This window comes from Cygnus olor, chromosome 1 (genome assembly GCF_009769625.2).
Source record: "Cygnus olor isolate bCygOlo1 chromosome 1, bCygOlo1.pri.v2, whole genome shotgun sequence".
In the NCBI taxonomy this organism is placed as follows: Eukaryota; Metazoa; Chordata; class Aves; order Anseriformes; family Anatidae; genus Cygnus; species Cygnus olor.
Window position 1 is genome coordinate 44,175,068 of NC_049169.1, and position 25,115 is coordinate 44,200,182.

The window sequence follows — 25,115 nt, forward strand, 5'->3', positions numbered from 1 at the left end:
TTCTTCCATCTCCCTCTAGGGAAAGTCAACAGCAAACATGGATTAATGTCACAGATACACACTGTGTTCATTAGCAGACCTAAGATTTAAAAATAAATAAATCATTGTGCTTAAAGATCAAAAACCTCTCCGACTCCGCATATAAGCAAACGGTACTGTACCTACTAAGAGATAAATAATCTTAGCTTTTGACTGCTCAAGTATCAGCCAGTATTTTATCAGGTTTGTACACATTAAAGCACTTTCTTTATTCTGCAGGCTGTTTTTCTAACACCTTGCTAAATGAATGCTAGCTGTGTTAGAGACAATCATTTTTCTTTAGAAGGTAGAAGCAAAGCCTTACCCCAGAGGAAGCTCATCTCCCTTACTAAATTAGAAATAATCATGGCATGTCCAAACCAACTGAAAGCCTGCATCATCTGCTCTAAGTGGCACTAGAGTTAAGTTTTAACCTTTTAACTCTGACAATTCCTATGATAGCTGGATTTTCTGTGACAAATGAACAGCCTTAGATGTGGTTTTGTAATGCCTACTCCATTATTGAGCTCACTCCTAGGCTGGAGAATGAATTATCAACCAAATTTGCCATATTACCATCACCAAGATTTCCTGGAATACACATGCAGCAATTGTGCTGGTGCATATGATACTTGACTTATCCTATCCAACAAAAGAAAGCAGCTGTAATACTACAACTTTCTTCCTTTGCAATTAGCTTATGAGACATTAGTTTAATTCTCCATGCTGCTGTCAACCTTGTAATAGATGGATTAAGACAGTTAATAGGAAATCTTTGGCTACAGCATGTTTGGAACTCTTTCCATCACGTTGTGTGATAACAAATCCAGAAGGCATAGCAGAGCTTCATAATTTCCCCTTCCTGGCCCCATAAAAAGAAAGAAAGAACTGCACACATTGGAAGATGCTGATGCTCTAACTGAATGAAAGTTGAAAAACTGCATGAGCGTAACTATCTTCAGTAAATGTAATACATGCATTGTCTGCAGCATAGATTAGCTGATCTTTCCTAAACAGGGTTAAGATCTACTCCGAGTAGCTGAACAAGGCATCATCCTGTCCCTCCAGCTTCACTCCCACATACAGCGTAGGTCTATACTGCAACTGATAGCTATGCTTGTGACTGATCATAGACAAGATGAAAACGCCATTTAAGTTCTAAATCAAGGCAGTATAAAAGTCACACTATTCACAGCTTTATTATTGTTTTTGATTTAAAAACAAACACTCAAATGCAGAAGAAAAACATCACTTAAAGTGAAATTTTAGGGCAGATCTGACCATAAGTTATGAAAAAGGCCAACAACAAAAGAGAAATTAAAATTTTAAAAGGTAACTGACTATATGCCGCTATGATGACTGAATATTAAGAATTTTGCTTCTGTTGACCTTTTGTGATTTCATCCAATAGTTACAAGTTTAGCTGCATGGAGATTAAGCCTTGACCATTAAATGCCCTTAGCCATCCATTTCCTGAAACCGAAATGGCACATGACTAATGTACACTTGGACAATTTTCTTGACCTTTTCATGCAAGTATCTTATTTGGCTAAGAGCCACAGCATGAAACAGTTCAGAAATTATTCTTGGGCTGATGATTTTGACAACTTTTGTGAGGTCTCACCACAGTAGTAAGTGAAAGGCACCACATTAGAGGGCAAGGTTTGGCTAAATACGTAGCCAGGTCTGAGTCAAACTAGTGATACCAATTGTAATGGTTCCAACCAGAGAACTTTATCAAATAATCAAAAATTTAGATTATATGGAAGACTTCACGCCAACGCTATCCCATGTAACCCAGCTGCAGAGTTGCCACAGTTGTTAAGTCATACATTAGCTGCTCCAAAGCCATACACCATCTGTCACAGGTTGGCCATCCTTTCAAGTGAAGCCTGTCTCCAAACGAAGACTGGATGTCTTTCTGGAGGAAGACAAAACACGAAGACTTACTGCTTCTTTATTCACTTACAACATAATTAAAGAAAAAAAATCACCACTTTTAAACATTAGTTGGTCTCCTTCCAGTCTCCCATTACTTCTCTTTTGTCTCTAGACTGGAGATCCTATTTAAGTAGATATTTTTGCTTTCTGAAACAACTTATACACTGGAATTACTGCTTTGAATTACTGCTTTATCCCGATTATCTCTTTAATAAGCTAAAACAGACCCATTCTGTCTTACAAACAGAAGATTACACTGCGTAAGCAGAAACATTCTACAAGTCAAAGGAAGTTATTATGCCACTCTGTTTGGCACCTGTGAAACTACATCTGAATTATGGCACATCCACTTTTGCCACCCCTAATATGCTACAGAGATACTGATGAACTGGAGACAGTCCACTGGAGGACCACCAAGATGGTTAAGGATGGAGAATGTGGCAGATGAGGTTAAACTAGTGAGCTGAATTTGTGTAGCAACAGGAATAGGTTGCACAGTGAGAACTAATTGCTCTCTTCAACGACCTAATTGGCATTTATAGAGAAGACGAAAAGAGACTCTTTCCAGAGATGCACAACATACTGACAAGGAACAACAGATACAGCTTGCTACAATGGAAATTCCAGATAGACGTAGAGAACAATTCATGCTCTAAGGGTGATCAAACACTGAAACAGCTTATCTGGAGAGGCTGTGGAACCTCCACCCTTTCAGACTTTCAGGCCTTACATTGAGGAACCCTGGAGTAACCTCATCTGAATTTGAAGCAACCCTCCTTTGAAGATGTCAGAGTAGACGACCTTCAGAGGTCCCTTGCAACCTGAATTATTCCGCGATTCTACGTTCTTCAGCCAGAGTCACTTTTGTGCTTTTTCCCAGGACCCTTCCTAATTTTTTGACATTGTTAAAATCTATGGACAAGACCATAACCTGTAGTGATACAGATTTCATATCATCAGTACAACTAGAGGAGTTTAATCAAGTAAAGTAAGTGACTTCCTTAATCTTGCTCTATATTCATCAGAATTTCAGTCCCTTTACATTAACTCTACCCTTGGGGCTTTGGTACAACTTTTTGGCTCTATGATCCCTACTTAATCCCAGGGTCCAGCTTCTTCTTAAGCATGTATGTACATTTAGAAACTATCCATTAAAGTACAATTTCAGATTTTGCTGTGCAACAGTAGACTGAACAGGTCCCACTGAACAAGTAATCCAGGTGATTCCATTCTTTTTTACCATATACAAATTAACAGAACTTCTTTACAGTACCCTTCATAAAGAAGCTTGACTTGGAACATGCTTCCTTCATTAACACTGTTGTCAGTCCCCCACCCCTTCAAGCTTTTAAAAAGGTATTCAATTTACATGGTACAGGTGCTTTTTTGTTCTCCCTAAGAAGGCTGTACCAAGGCATAACTGCATTACACATAGTGAGTGTTTACACCAAACAACTGTGTTCTAAAACAAATGTAGTATTATTCTAGATATAATTTTACTTCCATATTTAGTATTTTTCTAAATAAAAAAAATATTTCCATTAAACTTTTTTTGGCATTTTTTTTCCTCTTCATTTCCTGAATTCTTTATATAGGTCATCCTTCTTGAGCTTTTTTAAGCAAGCAGTCTTCCAGGTCTTCAGGAATTTCTTTTGTATTTTAAGAGTTCTTGGGGTGGGACAACACACCTCAGATGAAAAATATTTTCATCCATTTTTTATTTATTTAACAGACATCCTGGGTGCAAGTTACAAAGACCTGTCGGTAGCTTCTGTTTAGAAATGTCTGTCATGGACTTTTCTGTTATAACTTCTAGATTATGTACCTTAATCACCTGCAAGATACTCAACCACCCCACTTCTACCTAAAGAACAAAGGCAATCACCATAATATCCCGTCTTTTCTATTTCACTACAAACCATGGTACCATTGTCACCTACGTGACTAATAAAAGTGATGAAAGAATCCTAGCAATCTCGCCTTTGTTATCATTTGCCATATTAGTCAGGATTTTCCTCTCAGATAACCAGTTTTCTAGATTCTTCATGTCCCACAATGCCGTTTTTCCCCTCTACCATCCTCACACTTATGCTCTGTACTGAAAATGAGGGAAGGGCCCTGAATTGCTTCTGTCACACCGCAATAAAAGGAAGACAGATTTTAACAGAATTTGCCTTTTATGTACAACCTCTAAAACAGTTAACTGTGATTGCTAGTGTAATTTACTCGGAGAAATCCACCACATACCTATTTATGTACTTTCTTATACATGCGTTTGCATGCACATACACACACCATTTTATTGCATTTTTGTTTTAGTCTGGACATGCATGCAAGCAAGCAAAACTGCATCCCATATCAAATCCTAAGATACCACTAAAGAAAATGGTTACTACACATTTCAAAGGAAATTTGATACAAGGAAAAAACTCGGCCCAAGTTTTTGGCATGCAGTGTTTTACACTGTCATATCAATACCTTTCTCTATTATCATTAACTTTCCCTCTCCTCAATATCAACCAGCTGTAGCTCTTTCCTAGCATGTTTATACCTTTTCTCTTGATCTTAATTCAAAGGCCATTTCAGAACAGCTCTAGTATTTGTAGTCTCTATCAGTTCCTCATTTTAAGCTCAAATAGTCTGCCTGCCTACTTTGCCCCTCTACCTTTTTAGTTTCACTTTGATTAATCTCATTTTTCCATCTGGACCCACCTCCTGTCTATTGCCACTTGTATATCCCTATCTTCAGCTGCCATTTACCTTTACAGGAGATCACTCTTTCCATGTATTGCTTGACCTGTTCGAGCATCTCCAAGTCTTTACTTTGTTTAGCTTAGAGACTTCCCAAATCCAGTCATTTCCTTTTACTGTCTCCACTTTCCTCTCTCCCACTCTGTCCCAAATTTTTCAGGCTATAAAATGGCAACAATGCAAATACACTAGTGCAGAACCAGCACATCTGCTCAACACATTCCTTTCATGTTACTGCATGCATAACTACAGCACAGTATGTTATGAAGTTAGCAATACTGTAATTTTGTTAAAATTTGCTATTTTAACAAGCCTAATATCTTCTGAGGTTTATCTGAGGGGGCAGATCAGATAAATATATTCTGATATGGTTCCTATTTACAAATAACACCTTTTAAAAATTCACATAAAAGCACTTGTGAATGCGCATTTATACTAAAAGATACACAGTTAACAGTTCAGCATCCAGGATTTTGAACAGCTTTGCCATCTCAAAAAGATGACTGTTTAAACCACAACCAGGATAATTAAGTTCCTTCAAAATACTGTGAAGCCAAAAAAAAACCAAACCCACACAAACCAAAAGAAACCCACACCACTGGTATACTCCACCTTCTTAATTTTGCACCCTTTTAGGGGTGGGCTCACAGTAGTGCTATGCCCCCATTTGCATCAACTGATGTCGCTACAGAGACAAAAAACACAGTAGCAGAACAGTGGGGGATTGCAACCAAAAAAAAAATACCAACAATAGCAAAGAGAACACTCTAATACTAGAACACTATTATTTTTAAAGTCTTCAGTTTAACCTATGCAAACATTTTACAATAATTGTTAGTTAACATTCCTTCCAATGACAGTGACCCCAAATAATTACATCAAGAAGCGACTTCCAGGCTTCCCAAAAAATGCCTCTTCAATTTTAATCTAGTACAACTGGTATATAGCCAAGGTGGGGGCTGGGCACCTAAGTGGAAAAAATAACTTTAAAGGCCTCGGAAACATTAATGCAGAAAACAAGTTGCTTCTCTTACCTGATGAGAACTTGACACGTGCCAAATGAACTTCCTCCTGTGGGAAAGCCACTGACACGCAGCTCATTTGCATAAGTAGCATGAGCTACAAGTAGGCTTCCAGGTCGGCCATCTTGATACTCAGATCTTGTTTTGTTTACACAGCAGCATAAGTACTATTTTCCATCCAGCTATGCTGTTGTACCTCCCAGCCAGTAGCCTACAGCAGCTTGTTGCAGCACACAGGAACTCCCACTCCCCCACACAAGTGAATGAAGGTGTCAGGAGTGTCACTGCAGCTCACTGAGCATGCCACAGCCTCCAAGGGAACGTTGCAACTGCAAGTGTCCATAATCAGAACTCTTTGTGCTGCCTTCTGTGCTGCCAACTATTTAGCACTGCAGCAACTATGTGCAGCGAGGTACCTCCCACATACCACACGGTAGTACCAACAAGCATAAATTTATTACAGCTCAGCATAAGACAGCACACTAAAACCAAGAAGCGAGCTGAAAATCTCCGCCGTGTTTTCACGCACTAGCAATCTAACCACACCGAGATTCCCTTGTATGCCTTTCCAAATTCATCGGCGTGGCTTGCTCTGCCCAGAAACCAGACTGCTCCTGCAATCCCTGCAAGGGAAACTCCAGGACACATGTTCCTTGCTGCCGAGGCAGAGCCAGACTGCAGTTACAGCTAGCTGGCGCCAGTGAAAATTTACATAAAGGGGGCCCCAGTTCAAGAGGGAGCTGCAGCAGGATGCTGCCAGGCAAGGCTCCCCCCCGGCCCCCAGAGACGGCCACGAGTTCTAGAATATGGAGGCTACCCTATCTGCTTACTGACAGTCCAGAGTCACGCCAAAAGTCAAGTAGTAATCTCAGTGTTTATAAAAACTGTCAGTGGTCTCTGACAAAGAAATGCCCCCTTGAAACAGGTTCCTAGCAGAACTGCAAAATGCTGCACTGGTCAGGAAGGTTTTGGTAAGCATTTTATAGTGATTTGCATAATGCTGAATAAATGGCTATGCACATGCAATCAGCTTCTCTGTAACTGGTATTTCCAATAATTCACAGCCTACCAATAACAAGGAACTGTAGCCTCCAAAGTAGAGCAATCCGGTTTTAACCTACTGACAACAGGTAACGTGTTTGGCCATTTCGTTTAATTTACTGTTAAGACTTCACTCACCCCCAGCCCACCCCCCTTCACCGGGCAGGTGGAGCTGTGGGCTCTATCCAACTACCTAAAAGGGTATACTGACAGGTAAAGAGAGAAGCTCAGATTTCAGCCTTGCTCCAACTTCAAATAGTTAATTTCTTAATTCTTGCCTTTTTCACTTCCAGTCATAGGTCCCATTATATTAACAAATAAGTTATATTTTACAAATGTCTACTCTAAAACTCACCTTACTTTCTGGGGAAAAAAAAATTAAACCAGGCTTTGTTTACTATTAAATGTGTTTATGTAAAAGATGAATCATTATCCAATACCTTCCCCTCCACATTTGTAGCCTTACGAGAAACTCCTAGCATATGACACAACTCAAGGCAAATAAATATACCATTTATTATACTGCTTATAAATATGAATTTGCAAACCCTAAAAAAAATAAGTTAAACCACAGTAATGTTGGGCTATGCATCTAGCAACGCTGCTGTACTTGCAGCATTGCACCATTCAGTGGCATATACAGGGAAGAGGACAATGATGGAGACAAATGCCTGCAATTTGAGTAGGACAAAGGCAGCGCCACCTCAGGACCGGGAAAGCCTGCTTTGTGCTCCTGGCCTCTTTTGTTGCCCACATTGCTTGTCTTCAGGATGCTAACAGTGTCGGGGATATATATAATCCAATTACTTTGAATGTCCCTTTTCCACTGTGGAATTACAATTTGCTGTATGGCTGGTTCTAGGTTATTTCAGCATAATGCAGTTTGCTTATCATAACATCACAAAGATTCCAATTTCATGTCAAAGTATTTAGTAATGCAAATTATTCTTCTCTGGTTGTTACAATTCAGGCTCAGATGTTGCGTCCAAAAACCTGAAGAGATGCACAAAGCAACAACTGATATTTTCCCACAATGATTATCACATTAGAGTGACAACCATTAACCATGTAAGTGATCTGCTGTTACTCGTCTATTATTTCACGTGCATCTTTTGATTTATATTACTTTCAGACAGATTTGTGTAAGTTAACACATTTAAGCACTGTGCAGAATACATCTTTCAGTGATGCTTTTGTCATTTGCCGAATGAGTCATCAGCTGAACAGGCTCAGTACTTGGAAATAAAGGGCACCAATGCTGCCTTAAAAAAAACACACACACAGAGGCAAAACCTGAGCCTTGTGTTACCTACATGAAATTACACACACCAGCTCTACTGCCTTATGCACAAATCCCAGCACAACACTACCATTCTCAGCACTGAAGGAGACAGTATAAAGTCAGATCCTTGACTCGGTGCGTTTCTTGTCTCCACTCCAGTCCTCTCAGGAAAATCCGGGCCGGAGCTTGCAGGCAGCCCCGCGGCCGGGTTCTTCAGCTGCTGCCTGGGGGCGGCACCACCCCGCTTCCAGAACGTTCCGAGTGACGTCACGCCCACTCCCGCTGCTCTGCCGTCTTCCCTGTGCCTTGTTGCGCGGCCAGCTAGGGCAGAGGCGATTTTCAGACGCGGCGCGTTTCCACGCGGCGGGGTCATCGTCCAGAAACGCGCAGGCAGGCTGCCAGGAGCAGGGCGGGCTGCATGCTCGGCACGGGCCCGCTGACAGGGCAGAGGGCTCGCAAGGCCCCACCACGCCTCGCAGCCCAGGCGGGCCGAGCCGGCCGCAGAACCTGCGCGGCCGCCATTTTAGGGTCTTACAAAGGCAGAGGGCGGCTTTGGTGGTGGTTGCTGGTTTTGTCTTTAAGTGTCAGAGTAACACTGGAGAAAAAGACATAATCATAGTCCCTTCCATTCTCCAGTGATTGCCATTACAAAATAAATAAATAAAGTGATTGTTTTTCCTACATTCAATGCAATATGTTGAAAAGCTTCTACTACTTTGAGTACTCAAAGCCGGTTTCTCAGTCTTTTCTTCACACATGCACACAGTTTTCTAGCCTGTGATCAGAAAGGCCCTCAAACAGCAGATGTTACAGTCAAAAGTAATAAAGCCAGTTGTCTTCAAAGTAATTATTAGCTGTATGGTTTCAGTTGGTACATATGGTAGACAATATCCTCATTTTAAGTGTCATAGTTGATACATCTCAGAAAGGTACAGAAAAAAATCTGCTACAAAATGATTTGGGTAAGTATTTCATAGGCAAAATTTGTCTTAAAAAGAGTAAAAACATCATGATGAAACCTGTCTTTAGTAGCTCAAAAGAAAAATAAGGGGAAAAAAAATCACGGAACAAGGGAAAACTCTTTAGGCAGTACATAGCAGCCCAAAACATCCCTTTTCCCTCTTTGCCTTTTTTTTTTCCAAAGCATGAAACTGAACACTCATGTAACAGCCAGAATCTTGGTAGCTCCCTAACCTTCCTTGAGTTAGTCTTTGGACAGCACAGAAAATCGTGCTCATTGCTGTAATATGGAACTGCCTGTCAAATCACATGCTTATCTTAGCCACTATGGTTTACTTCAAGATATTTTACAGCAGAAGCCTGTAGCAATAGAAGGAGCAGGAAAGGCAGGACTAACACTAGTTGTATCTGGTTTTCTACTATATAAAAGGGGTTAGAAAGCACTTAAAACAAGAAACATTCAGGCTGCACCACAGTAAAATGTTGTGTTCCCTTTGTTTCAGAAAAGTAAAATACTGGTTGACTCCTTAGCAACCACAGAGAAGAAGAAAAAGTCATATTTTACTCAAATTTACATGATTTTTTTTTTAAATTTATTTACTGAATACTGAAAAACCGAAAGGCCTAAACATGCAAGTCAAGATGATGCAGGAAAAAAAATATATATATATATATTTGTTTAACTCATAAATCCTTTAAAGACACTAAATTCTGGAGAAAACCATAGTAAATTTTACAGCTAAAAATAAACTTGGATTTTAACTATTCCAGAATAATCATGATGTGATTAAGTATTTAAGATTAAAAACAGTTTTTAGTGCTCCACAACCATTTAGTTCTACTACTTAAAGAACCAATCAAGTCAGCTGTTTGAAAGTGACTTGCATAGATTGAAGAATATTGCATTAATTCAGCAATCCATTCCAGTTTGGTTTGAATCCTGCCTGAGATTGTTTTCTCCCAGAATATCTTCTTAAATAGAAGATGCAGCTGTGCAACTTCAGACAATTCTGAGTTTTAAGAAGAACATAAAAAATAATCAAGCCATGTTAGAATGGTTCCAAGCAGCTACAATTTAGGAAGCATTTGTATGTTTATTTGCTACATGAAGCACAAATGGAAAAGGAGAATAGTTTTCTTAAATACACCACTTGGAAAAAAAAAATAAACTCCTTCAGTGTTGCACATTTCTCTTGGAAATTCACGTGTATTTGACACTGCTACCCTATTTGGAGTTTGTTTATTTCTGGAAGCCTACCATTCAAGTTCAGGTATCAGCACTACAAAACTAATTGTTCTAGAATGCAGCAGGTCTCTGAAGTGGAGAATCTGACAACGCATCTCACATTTAAAATGCACAGCAATCAATTCAGTTAAAGCTGATAATTCATTACACACAACTGTTTCTAATTTAAGTCATGCACATATAAATTATATATTTAATAAATGTATCTTTGTATTCTTTAGAGTGCAGTGTTCACATACAAGTAAATCAAATGTTTTTTGTTTGTTCTTCAGTAGTTAAAAAGGCAACTATTAACAACATTGGAGAGAGGGAAAGAGAGTCATACTGACAGTTACCAGTGTATTCTGCACACCAACCGTTACTGTATCCTTGAACTTCTGGAAACAGGAATGCGTTCCATGTTAACACAGGTTTCAAAACCCACCATACTTTATGCATTCCAACGCCCACTTTAGGGACGGAAAAAAAAGAGAATCATCCAAACAAAAAACCCCAACCACATCACACACCCACACATCTCACTACAACAGAAACACTCTATGCCTCCCTGCTGGGCCAGTCATTTCCTACAGCACTTCCAAGAATGATGTTTTTCAAAATGGCCTGTTAGAAAGTAAACCAAAGAACAAAGGAAAAGGCAAACACTGCAGAGCTGAGGAGAGCTTTCCTCTGAACCCTGGCAATCTCTCTGGGCATTGTGCTTTCTGTAAAATGGGAATAACCTTACTTAGCTCATAGAAAGTTCCTGGGTTTTTTTGGGTGCCAAAAAAGGCACGAAAAGAATTGCGTGAAAGACACGGTGTACATGTACGTTACTGTACTCAGATCTAACACATGTGAAGAACTACTCCTTACAGTGAATGTCAAAAAATATGCCATTTTCCCTTTTCATGTTCCCATGAAAGAGGGGTTAACAAAAAAACCCAGCAGAATCAATAGTGCTTGACAGCTTTCACGTATATGTATGGTAATATATGTTTTAGACAAAATTTTGTGCCCTTCATTGACTACCACATAGGACTTCAGTTGTCTTATCATAAAGAACGAATTATTTTTCCTTGTTTCAAACAATGACTTATTAACATCTGGAATTAATCAGCAACAATAACTGACTAAAACCATATAAACAAACCTCAGTAATCATTTTTAAGACAGGGGTCAGGATGACTTGACTCAGTATCTTGTAAGAAATCAAAAAGATTGTTTGGGGGATGGGAATCAGGAAATCTCATTACGTTATGAATATGCACTTATTAAATGAGGCACTCCTTAGCGAAATAAGTAGAATTTGTCGTCCAACTTTTCAGACATTTGGAAGTGCCCAACTGATTTCAGTATCTTACCTACCTTCTTAACCACGAAAGTGACTATGAAGTAAAAGCTGCCGTAAGTCAAGACCACTGAACAAAATTCCACTAGCTATAAATAAGTAATAAGACTACCTACCTAATTGCATTTCAGCATCACCTGTGATTGTACATTTGCATTATTTCTATCACTGACTTGTTACCCTAATGCAGGGAGAGCCTATGACCACTTACAGGTTTACAGTTAGCTGAAGTCAACAATCAACTTAGCCTTAAATTCCTGACTTTCACTGACTTCTTTACTATTGTATTTCTTACACCAAATACACAGGTAAACATGCAACAACATCTTCTGAAAACCTGATGTGCACTATCTGTTCAAAATACTTTGTTTCTTCAGAAGAGTGCACTGCCATTACCACTAGAAGACTTATGCAAGAAAGTATTTAAAGACTAATTTAACCACCAAGTGCTTTGTTACAGAATATGCTAAAAGCACCAGGTCAATGTGCAAAAATACTGAGGAAGAAGTAAACTTTCAGGCATTTAATATAGACTTTCACAACCTTTGCACTAAGTTCAACTTCAGACAGGAAAATATTATTAACTATATACTGATGAGTTATCCAGCTCTTCTGCTGCTCCTAATATGTTTGTGGAGAACTTCAAATAACTCCCTATATAATTACAGTAAAATTAACACGTGTCTAGCTTAAGACCCCATGAAGATCTTAGTTAGGTATTTAAGACAAACTCCAAAAAAGAAGATAAGTGAGTCATGAGGAAAAATGTCTTAACCTCTTCCTCCTGTATTGTTCTCTCCCTCCCCAATGGAAAAAAAATCTGAGCACTGCTTTTCTCCCAGCTACATGCCCCTGGATGCCAACACCCACCAACAACCTTTTAATGAGAGTCAAGCATGACAAATAGCTAGGCCTCCTTTAACCAGTAACATGCACAGGAAATGCCTAGGTCACATGAAGCCACCAGCATTTTGAAACTCAGATTTCACCTAAGAAATAAAAGAACAATTTAACTTGAAACTTTCACTCTATTTTTTGCAGTACTTCTACAGGATTTATGCTACTATGATTGTTGAATAGCAAATAACTGGTACCTGCAAAACGGTTAACATTTACATGATCATCACTATCCAAATGTATTTACTTAGGTTTTGTATTTCCCAAATGTTAAATGAGAACAAATTAACATGTTGAAAACATGGTATCAAATGTAAATCTAGCCACTCAATTACAAAAGTGCAATTAAGTTCATAAAGAATTTATTTTAGGTGTTAGTTAAACCATGAGGCAAGTTTTTGAGAAATGGCAGCATGAAGCAAGAGCTCTTCTGGCCTGGTAAGGAAGCAAGCCAAAATTAATTTGTTTAACAAGACATGCAGGTATGACCTCTGACCTCTCCTGTCCCACCCGATCTACTCTGTAACTGAGAAAGGATAGAGGTCTGTGAATTAATTCAGGGAAGGGGGGGGGGGGGGGGGGGGGGGGAGGGAAGGGGGAAACCACACCCTCCTGCTGACAAAAAAAACTACAATTCTTTAAGGTATTTTATACAGGTTAGAATTCTAACATTTTGATGGAACAAAATTTGTAATTGTTTCTCAGCAAAGCAGAGCTAGTGCTTACCTCCAAGTTCTGAAGCATGTGGTGCCAACAGCTCTGCTCATTTGCATACAGTCAGGCTAAACTGCTGCAATGAAGAACACTTCGGCAGCCATTTTGAAACTGCACTGTCTCAGCTGCACTGAAAACGTGATTAAGATGGCTGCACTGTGCACTCAAGACCAGCCATTCAGTGACAACTCAGCAGTGGATAAGACATTTATACAGCAGAGCACCTCCCTCTTTGCCACACTGCAACAAACGGCACAGGGAGAGGAAGGCCAGAGAAATGGGTTTTTAGGCAGAAAATGGTTAACGCATGGCTGCAACGTTGCAGCTACTGAGAGCACCACTGGCAAAGAGAACAGAAAATAAACAAAAACCCATTAGATATTAAGGGAAGCAGCCTTGCTAGGCCTGCAATTAGGATTTGTATCACATACTTCAAATCCTCCCTAACTCCAGGCAGTTCGGAATCCACTTCACATATTAACAGCCATAGATAGACCCACTTCATGCCTAGAACTGACAAACATTAGGGCATACTTTTCAAGAGTAGTCTCATTTCAATCCTTTAAACAAAAGGAAAGTGACAACAAAAACGAATACCAAACTATATCCATACCTTCATTTCAAAAGGGATGGTATTGTTAATTTTGAAATTTGAAATATTAGTTGTCCAATAAAAGTTTTACTTGGGAAAAACAAAAAAAGACAGTTTGCTTTAGAAATAAGGAAGCTAGAAAACCCCACAACTCAAGAACACTCAGGAACTTCAGTCACCACAGAAACCACATATCTAATTCTTTAAGTCATACAGTATACAAGTTCACCCTCTCCAAAGATCTAGAATCCCTTCAGCAATTTTTTTTAATGTTTTTGTTTTTTAAATGCAAAGAAGTCTGTCCTTAAAGAACAGATTTGGGAACCTGGTGGGGGGTGGGCATAGGAGGGGGAAGCGGAGTGCCAGATGAATGTACAATTTTAATGCAAGCTGAAGTTAAGCTAATAAGGTTCCCCTTTAGGTTTTGTTCATTAACGCCAATCATCTGCCGTCATACAGGCAACAGTGCATCAGATCTGGAGGGAGCACTGCCATATCTGCCTTGCTGCATCACGTAACCTGTCCTCTAGAAAATCCAAATACAGCTCTTTTAAAAAAAACTGCAAGAGCAGATGGGGCTATCTTGAAGGAAATAATTTATTTTTTTTTTTTGTAAAGGTTAGGAGAATAGAACATGCCCTCCATCCATTCTTCTATTAAAATATCTAAACTTACATAACTGTGCATGTATCTGTTGCCAGTTGTAGCTGGTTATTTCAGGACTGATTAATCATGCCAGCAGTAGTTGTCTGATGCGCTCATCAGTGCTAGTATTTCAAACTTAGTATGTTTGAATGCACTACCTGGCTAATACGAGGACAAAGGAAAGCATGGTTTGCAACACAAGGGAGAGAACATCTAACACCTCTAGTAAGCTACATTAATTATTATGTTCAGAGGATTAAATTAAAATATGCTTTAAGTTCAAATGCCCAAAAGACCAGTCTCTTAAGCAAAATTTTGAGGACTGGGGCACAATTTCATTACACACCAGACACTTGAAAATTACCTACTACACTGAAGCTTTTTTTGGTCAAGATCCATTACCACATCAAAATGAACTTTACAACAAATTCAAAAGAAATATTTTTGAATAACCAGTTATAACCCCAAGTTGTTTACTCCAAGCTTTATACATAAAATGTCTTCACCTTACAATGATTTACAATAACTTTTAACATTTCAAAACTCAAACTTACTATTTCATTTATGACAAATATGTTCACTCTGATTTCCACAGTAACAGGTGTTTTAAATAGAAGAGAATTCTACAATTAGCACATCCACAACATTCCTAGATCAAAATGTGAGTTCTGATCTCCAGTCCTGGAAATTCAACATAAACCTAAGGAGGGGTCACCACTGGAACCCAAGAGCTACACTTGTGCAATACTGCATTCTCTAACATTTGGTCCTGGAACTCTCTATACGGAAACTCAGTAACTTAAATAGGTTTGTATAGGCAAAACTACCTTGGCCTATTTGAAAAAAAATAAAAATAATAAAAAAAGAGAGAACGCTTCCCTCTGACCTATAGAAAACAGTATCCACGTCACATACTGCATGCAGTCAGTCACCTCATCAGAAAACTTCACAAACACAGAGGTGCTGACATGTTAATACAGACACCCAGTCTCAAGAAATCTAACCAAATGCCAAGGAACCATATGCATGTACTCAGACTTCATTTCAGCATACTTAACTCCACAGGCATGTTAATTATTTAAAAATATTAGCCAAATTGAATATTAAAATAAAATCAGATATTTAATTAAACATCAAATTGAGATCTGAATAATGCATTTGTGAATACTTTGGCCAAGGAACCACGAAGTGAATCCATATTAATGCAGAACTGCTACATAAGCGTGAGATTGCAACTTCTTATTGCTACTTTGGGTAGCATCTATACAAGTTCTACAGAACTCAGAAATAAATGTGGAAATCAGGCATTTTTAAAAGGATCCGAAATTGAATTTTAACTTGTTACCTCATACGTTTACATTTCTCTTACACACACAATAAAAACTCCCAACATTCTTAATTCTGCCCTCTTTTAATGACAAGACAACCCACTGAAGTACTATTTCAGCAAGTTCAATTATTCTAGTCACAAGTTAATTTCTAAAATGGAGCTTCCCTTTTCCAACCTTATCATGAACATCAAACACGAAACTCAGAGAACTGTAGCCTGTCATTTCCCTGTTTCCTTCCTTACAAGGAAGTAATACAAGCAGGCACTCCCCTCCCCCCTAATGCCATTATGTAGGGTCAGATTTTATACTATGGCTCTGACCCTAAAGAATCAATTGATAAGGCAGAAAATTACAGATTTTCAGACGGGGTTTTAAGTTTTCACATTATAATGTCAGCAAAAAGAAGCCAAAGCACAAAAACATTTATTTTGCTGAAGTTGTAGATCCAAAGATCAGTCTACTACATATCATCCACACTTCTTTGGGCACAAAACACACCTCATCCATATTATTTACCCTTTTCTTTTGAGTAGTATCTTTATTAAGTGAACAAAACAATTCCTCCACTTAATGAAGTACACATCTGATTTAAAGTTTCAGTGGACCATCTACTGAAACCCTCCCTTATGCCTGTATTTACACAGTCAAGTAGACTAACACAAGAAAAAAAAAAATCACAGAGAACTGCAAGAACTTGGTAGATTAAAGTTACTTTAACTACTGGGGGGGGGGGGGGGGGGGTGGAAATCCATGACGCCCATAAGACAAGGAACACTAGAGTCAGGAAAAGTCAAAGTTTGCACAACACCCAAGTTCTTCCTGCAAGTCCAAACCACTTGATGGTAGGACCAATGAAGGAAACTGTTACCATAGTCAGCAAGTGTGTATGCCAATGTGCTAGTTTTCTAAAAACACTTTGAAATGCTCTTTAAAAAAAAAAAATAGTGTGCAATGTTTATGTAAAAGTGCCTTGTGGAAACTGCAATAGAATCACAGAATCATTCAAGTTGGAAGAGACCTCTAAGATCACCTAGTCCAACCTCTGACCTAACACTAACAAGTCCTCCACTAAACCATATCATCTAAACGTCTTTTAAAGACCTCCAGGGATGGTGACTCAACCACTTCCCTGGGCAGCCGATTCCAACAACCCTCTCAGTAAAGAAGTTCTTCCTAATATCCAAGCTAAACCTCCCCTGGCGCAACTTTAGCCCATTCCCCCTCATCCTGTCACCAGGCACGTGGGAGAATAGACCAACCCCCATCTCGCTACAGTTTCCTTTAAGGTACCTGTGGAGTGTGATAAGGTCGCCCCTGAGCCTCCTCTTCTCCAGGCTGCACAATCCCAGCTCCCTCAGCCGCTCCTCGTAAGACTTGTTCTCCAGACCCCTCACCAGCTTTGCTGCCCTTCTCTGGGCTCGCTCGAGCACCTCGATGTCCTCCTTGTAGTGAGGGGCCCAAAACTGAACACAGTACTCGAGGTGTGGCCTCACCAGAGCCGCATAAAGGGGGACAATTACTTCCCTAGCCCTGCTGGCCACACTGTTTCTTAATAGGTTGGAGACAACTGTGGAAGGAATTTCCTGTCATGGCAGGTGTCTTTTTTTTGTTATTATTAAACATATTGCTTCTTTATGGTATTGTGAAATTGAGGATAACGCAAAGGACAGCACAAAATGACAGCATTGCAAATATACCGGTTATTTTAACAGCTAGATGAAATACTTCTGTTCATGTCATTCATATACCTCTGCATTAAGTATGTGAGTTTACTTAAAATTATCTTCAGAAACTGAATCTAGAAGAGAAAACCTTTTTCTGTATTAAATACATAAGGTTAAACATAAGAAGTAAACTGTACTGGTACACCTAAGTATCATAATAAATAAGTTATTAAAAATTATTCTGCAGACAGCCATCTAATTTACTTAAGACCTCCTGTGATTTGATGTTTATTCCTGGAAGAAATAAGAGCTGATACTCATCAGTACAGTTTTTAGACATTTATAGCATACACATCTCAAAATCAAACATCGTGAAGGGCAAAGCTAGTGGGTGTTTATTTATTTATTTTAAACGTTGTTTAAGTTGCTGGTAAATCACAAAGGAACATCAAGGGCATTTATATGAACACATATGTATACACAGTATCCTGAATTGCTCCACAATGACACGATGAAAGCTTTCAAACAACTGAGGATCAGGCATTTATTTAATACCACATAGTTACTATTATGCCTTTAGCTACAACACCAAGGAATCCTTACTAAAAAAAGAGGGGGGGGGAGAGGTGAGGGGGGAAGACCTGCTGTTACAAACACGGGCAATTTTTTAAAGTTTATGTCAGTAATACTAAACAAGATAATGAGCACGCAACAGAAAAAAACAAAACCACATTTCCTGCAAATTTGTAAACACTATCTTGTTACTTTTTTATCAGAGTAGCCCCAGGTTATTATCGGTGCCTTACCGCACCAGGCAAGCATCTGTACCATACAGCCTGAAGTTGTATGCTAATGCAACAGCCTCCATACTGCTTTAACAGACAGTACCTATGTTCTGGCTGACCAGCTACTTATCACCCCAAAACAATGTGTTCCTGTGAGGTTCTCCATGCCTTTTACATCATTGGGGATAGTGGTAATCTCTCCTCACCCCAACTGCTTATTTTCACAAATTTGCTGGAATTAATTATCTTGGAGACCTACTACTGTCAGATTTATTGACAACAATCAAGTCTTTCAAGAATTTTTGAGGACAGATCAATCAACAGACAATGATCACACAAAGTTGGGCTACCATACTAGAAGTGAGCAGGTTTCTGCTAAAGCCTGCGGGCTGTGACAATTAAAACATGTTTTGTCATGTACTTTTTGCAATTTTTTGCTTAAGAAACACATATATTTGTTAAATACATATTTTATTAGTGGCACAGCACAAGTACCGTTTAATAGCCTTTATGCACTTACAAAAATTTCATGCAAACATTCATTTTTCACTAACAGCATTCTGGTTTTAGTGTCGAACGTAACCTCAGATGAAAACATAAATAAAGCCATATAAAACTCAAGTGTAACTGCAATTCTACTGTCCATTCTGGGATTTTATAGTTTTACTGTATGTACACAAATAGTCAAAACAGACCATTAGTAGCAATCAGAAATAAAAACTACATTAACTAGAGCCAGAATATGCAACAGAAGTAAAAACAGAACTAGACCCACATTTCTGAATCACAATTCAACTGTTTATACCCTGTAAAGTAAAAAAAAGAAAAAAAAATCACTGGTCTAGCTCAGTCCTTATCATTCTAAGATAAATTATTAATGCATTCTGTAGATACAAGTACCAATACAGAAACTGGATCTCTAAAATTCATGACACTCAGTTTTATTATTTGATCTGTAGATTAAAGATGAGCTTGAATAATAAGATGCTTCCAGAAACCTAAAACATCCTATACAAAAATCAAGGATTTCCTGATTCCCATTGCTGCTGAAAGGGGAAGAAATGAAAAAACATAACAAGAAAGGTACGACACCTGAACACACTATAATCACAAAATAAAATCTCTCTGTAAGAATGAGAATTAAGATTCCAGAATATTACAGAAAATTTGTATTTTGAAAAGATACTCAGAACTCAAAGGGTGACAAAAATACACGCTCCAGATAGTCCTGACTGAAAAACTCAAAGCTAAAATACTATACAGTTACTTTCTTTGCAATCAGCCACCAGGCTTTAACATCCAAAGCAAGGACGGAGCTGCAGGAATTTTAAATATGATGTATTACACAATTCTCTTCTGAACTTTATGCAGAGATTAAGACACTCCATAACTGTCCAATTTAACAAGAACCACTTGTATACAGAGATTGCTTTAGAGAAGAACCTATCTCTCTGCTTCTTAATGAGCTGTCAAAAAATAAGTAAATCAAAATTAAAAAAGAAAAAGAAAAACCACCACTACCCTATCCAAATACCAGATGGACAAGGTAAGCCACTGGAGCTTGATAAACATTGTTTCTTGAGGTATGATAGAAACAAGAGAGCGTTTTTTTCATATGCTACAGGATATAGTGCACCAAATATAACTAAAATTCCTGACTTACAAACATACATTCTGAACACATCATTTGTGTTGGGCAATTATCAGTTGCTGTGTATGTGTAGATAAGTCTCTCACAGTAACATCACATACTGAATAGGAGTAATAAAATAGTCCAAGCACAGTTGTAACTGAGAAACATTAACAATCTTAGATTTCACTACATTTAGGAGAAACATATAAAATATATTGGGGAAAAGAAAAAAAAAATAAAATTCACAAACCTTAATGGTTGTAAAATTTGCAACTCATTTTCCTCAGCTAATATCTCTTAGAAAAATTGTGATTCACATCTGTATCACTGAATTCATTGTGGAAATGACCTCACGATATAAACATGACTAGCACACAATATAGAAAAACACTAAGCGGAGAGCAAATAGGAAAAAATATATTGTTACAAACTAACACCAACATACTAATCAAATATCTTCTGGTCTTACTGTCCACATTTCATAACTAAGAGATTTTTGGCATAAATAAAATTCCTGACAGTAGGCACAGATAAACCTCATTAGTATTTTTGCTATTATAAAAATTCTAGATTTGGGGAAATTTATGTTTTCTTATTTTGGAAGGAAAATATAACATCAGGTTTAATTAACTATTTTTCACCTTGGAAATATCTTCTATTTGCTACCAAAAAAATGTCTTCTTCCAAAAATCATAATCAAGCATACTGAAAATTATGATTTAGTTACCAATTAAAATCACTTACTAAAACAGCATTTTAAAAACCATTTAACATTTTAAACTGTTTGTTTCATAGAGATTCTGCAAAAATCAGTATTTAGAATTAAATTATTTTTATTCTTAGGTTGTTCAGGCTCTTGGCTAGCAAAATCACCTTCCCTGGTGGGGGGAGAGGGGGGATGCATTTGTCTATAGGAGACTATGTTTCCTGTCCTTGCATCCCAAATTCTGGAAGCATAACAATGGACCCTTTACAGGAAAAATAACATATTATAATTGATGCTGAGCTTCTACATATGTGAAATGGGCATAACAACGCAAGCTAAAGCAGGAGGTTTCAACAAAACATGGCATGTATGAATGTCTATTGGGATTAGTGTCTTACTGAAAACAGACTTCATAATGGATGGGAAATGAGATGTAAGAGGTCCCTCAATAACAGCATAAAAATGTCTGTTTTAATTGATCTATGTAAATAGGGTATCCTACTATGAAACAGGTGTTAAGCACAACCAGTTTCAAGCCTATACAACATCCAAGATAGTCCTGTCAAATGAATTCACACAGCAAAACACAGAACTGTGCTACATTATCAGAAGCATCAGTTCAGCACTGCTACACTTGGTGGCAAGGTTGCAACTGATGAAAATACTTTTACTCTAAGCAAGGTAATAAGTCTGCTAAACTGAAAATACAATTAAGAGAACAAAGATCTCTTGATATTTTTTGAAAAAGAACACACAATGAGCAGTTACTTATAAACAGTAACAAATTTTTCTGTATTTTAATTATTTGTTGTTTAACTAAAGATTTACTGCTATCCAAAATAAGCAATACCATTCTTTTCTGGATTACATGTACATAAGAATTTAATTTGATGCTTCTGAAGCATATAAAATAGTAACATAACCGCCAATCTTGAGGAATAAATAGTGGGTTTAATTGCCATGATTCATGAATTGCACAAGTCCACATGAAAGCATTAGTGATTTCATTTTATGATGGTCCTGACAATCACCATTAGCCCCATTTCACTGATTTGAAAACTGAGAAATTGCCTATCCATGATCACATATCAAATAGCAGTTCTCTGTGTATTTTTCCTCCTCCAAAGAATTCTTAATGTTCAAGGCAATATCCTCTTTCATGCCTTCCCCTGGGACTGCACAAAACAATACCCAATCATAAAGCCTTACATATTTCTTACATTCTTATAAGTTTACATCTCTATCAAGTTCATATTTAACTTTTAAATTTCAGATTTAAATGGACATTAAGTACATTCTCTGTATTATATAAATATATATATATATATATTAGTAACTGTAATAATTTTAACTAGAAGAAAGTGGTATAACAACTAATATCCCCAAATATATTCAAACTTAAAAGAAAATATTGTAGAAGCACACTGACTGTGATCTTGCAGATGCAAATCCCAATAAATTTATTCATAATAATACTGCATTTATTTGTACAATCAGGGATATTGACCAAGTATAATATGTACTAACATACCCTTATTTCTGCCATTCTGACACTATGTTAAATCAGACATCCAAATGTGCAAGTGTTATTTTTGCATGATTGCATGAAGGCTGCTGTTTTAAGCTCAACAATTTTTGCCTAAAACATTTGAGCTGTGCAACGTGCATCTCACCTCTTCATTTTAAGAGAATATTTTTCCCCATCAGCAATTCCATCCAGTTTTTCCATCCAACAAGCCTGTCTGTGATATTGTTACGTCAGCGTGATCGTTATGTTATAGTTGTTTCACCATTACTACTATGCAACAAAATATTCTAATGGAGGCATTTCCATCGGATATTTGTCAAGGATTAAGCAATCAAGAATGCTATACCTCAAACAGACCCCAATGCCACAGTAGTGACTAACTATCAATATAGTTTCAATATTCTAAACACTTAAGTTCAAAGAAAGTTAGAAGTTCAAGTGTGCGTTCTTTACATCAGTATACTATTTACGCTTCCACCATTTTGTTTGACACGGGCCTGCATGGCGGCCTTAAGTAGTAACTCTGGCCAAGTTCACTGAGGATATGACATAAATAACTTACGCACAACTGGGCCTGTTTTTTAATTTTCCTCACTGAAACACGCGTATTTCCAGAAAACGAGCAAGCCCATTTGCTCCAGGAATGTCAAACTGAAATTCCACCCGCGCACACTGCACGCAGTAACACCAGATGCGTTTGTCTCTTTGCTGTTTCCACTGCCCACCCACCGCAGCGCTCAGCGTTGACGCCAACGATGTCTTTTGAGGCCCTTTGGTAGGTGCAGGCGGCCGCTCCCCATTCCCACAGGGAGCCGGGAGGTGCTTTCGAGGCGCAGGGCGTGCTGCCATCCCACCCCGACACTTGCCTGGTGCGGGCGCACCACAGCACCCCTACCTCACCTCACCTCTTCGCGCTTCGCCAAGGCACGCGCCAGACAGCGCTCAGGCTCCTGCCGGGTGTCGCCCAGCTCTCCGCACCTCACAACCGGGCGCAGCGCCCCACGCTCGCCCTGCCCCACGCCCGACCTACCTGCGAGCCGCAGCAGCCGCCGCGGGAGCCCCCGACGCGCAGGGCAGAGCGGCAGGCGCGCCCCCGCGCCACGCTCCCCACCTGCTGCCACCTCGGGGCGAAAACAGCAACGCGCATGCGCGCCGCCGCCTGCACTGGAGCCGCGTCACGTGCTCCCATGCAGTATGCGCGGAGCTGCGCTGCGCTGGCGAGCGGCTGCGCCGCGCGGCGCCTGTGCAGACCTGCAGCCCCGGAGCATGCGCACTGCCGCCGCCGCCACTACCACAGCGCGGGGCAGCGTTCCGCGCAAACTGCTGCCGCTGCCCGGCCGCCGCGAGAACGCGCCCCGCCGCCCGCCGGGGCCGCGCAGTACCTGTGCCGCTGCGTTCCGCGGCAGTCCTCCTGCCTCAGCGTTCGGCCGCCAACGCCGCTCCCGCCTGCTCCGCTGCTGCCGCCGTAGATTCAAAATCGGAACCCGCTCCGGGCACCGACACCGCCTCCCCCCGTCGCACGCGCCGGGCCGTTATGCAAATGAGGCCCGTGTCCCCTCCCCTCTCCCTGCAGGCCCCGCCCCCTCCGCGGGCACGGGGGCCGGCAGCGAGGGCTGCCTCGGAGCCGGCCAATCGCCGGGCCGGCCATCTTGGCGGCATGCAAATGAGCCCCGGCGGTATTTAAATGAGCGCGTGGCTCCGCCCCTTGGCGGGCGGTTATCGGCGGTAACGCGCAGGGGCCTGGGGGCGCCCTGCAGACGCCGCTGCCAGGGGGCGCTGTCGCGGGGCCTGGCAGCAGGGACCAGGGGCAGCCCACCCGCGCACCCCACGCTTGGCCCTCTCTCCCTCGGCTTCCCCCTACAGCTGCCGTGGGCTGCGTGGCCCTGGAGGCTCACTGACATTTCCAGAAGCCAGCCAGAGGTCCATTGGGCTACCCTGAGAGTAATTGGCGTTAGCCACTTCATGCGGCGCTGGTGGCAGCATCAGTACCAGAGCATCCTTACGGGGGCTGTGGTCCTGTGTGCTGTTGTGGGGTAACTTCAAGTTTTGTCTATGACAGGCAGTGCCTGGCCAAAACACAGAGGGTTGGTTGGTTGGTTGGTTGGTTTTTAATAGCTAGCTTTGAGTATTGAGAGTGTCAAGCAACCAAGCAGCGCTGCTGTCCATCTAAGGCACGTGGTTTGTCCCAGGTGACCTGCAGGCCAAAGCCATAAGCGGCCATTTCCCATCTGCCCTCCATTTCTACCTAAGGAGAGGGCGGCAAAGCTCAGCACATGCTTTAGTTTTAGCCATGACTTAGCACGCTTTGTACTCAGCCAAAGGCAGAAGTGACTTGTCAAGAACTAGTCTGTACCCCAAGGCACCGGTCAGTTCTAGTGGAGAGAATGGTGATTATATCCTTAGATAAGTACAAGAGTATAGAAAAACTTGTAGTATTTTCAGAATAAGTGTTTACGTACTGCCTGGGTGGTAGTGTGGAGGCTCAAGTACCAGTCATCTACCAACCCTGTAATGGAGAGACCCATTCCCTCTCTGTTAATGCCAGTAAAGCTCCCATTCTTCCTACTGAAGGCACAAAACTGTGGAAAATGGCATCTTGAGTTATCTGTTTCGAGAGAATGCTAAATGTGGAGTACGTTTTTGTCAGTCATATACAAAACAGGCTGACCAACACAGTTCTGTGTTCCTCTACCTTGTGAATCAGTACCTATGGCATAGCCATTACACACGTTCGTCAGCTGCGCTTGACAGATTAAGTGATAGTATTTTAAGATGCTGTCATTCCTGGTGGTTTGCCTGACCTCCCTGCTAAGTGCTTCCACTGACAGGGCCAAGATGGCAGAAAGGAATGTATCCGTGTGCCCATAAATTTGTGTAAACACATCTGCAGCAGTGCTTTATGCAGGTATACTAACCCTGGAACTTGAACCACTGAAGTGTGAATGTACATCTTAGTCTGCCATCTCTGGTACAGGCACAGCAATTTCTGGCAGACACCTGAAACAGTAATTTTGTAAACTCTCGCAGCT

General features: G+C 40.1%; 1 protein-coding gene and 1 long non-coding RNA gene across 12 annotated transcripts in view; one reads left to right on the forward strand and one right to left on the reverse strand.

Moving 5' to 3' along the window:
- The window catches only part of LOC121069171 (activating transcription factor 7 interacting protein), a 106,828-nt gene extending 83,184 nt beyond the window's left edge, over window positions 1–23,644 (reverse strand). For 2 of the 11 annotated variants that reach the window (XM_040555059.1, XM_040555000.1), the window contains exon 1: window positions 5,745–6,271. The gene's annotated coding sequence lies outside the window, so the exon portion shown is untranslated. Of the gene's footprint in view, window positions 1–5,744; window positions 6,442–23,116; window positions 23,350–23,468 lie in introns of those variants that run through there. The other 9 variants (XM_040555029.1, XM_040555018.1, XM_040555080.1 and 6 more) reach the window with 8 other exon arrangements.
- Window positions 6,388–18,987, forward strand: LOC121069202. Its single transcript, XR_005819337.1, has 3 exons — window positions 6,388–6,703; window positions 6,797–6,862; window positions 7,744–18,987. It is a non-coding gene; the product is annotated as an uncharacterized LOC121069202 (long non-coding RNA).
- Window positions 23,645–25,115: the final 1,471 nt, after the last annotated feature.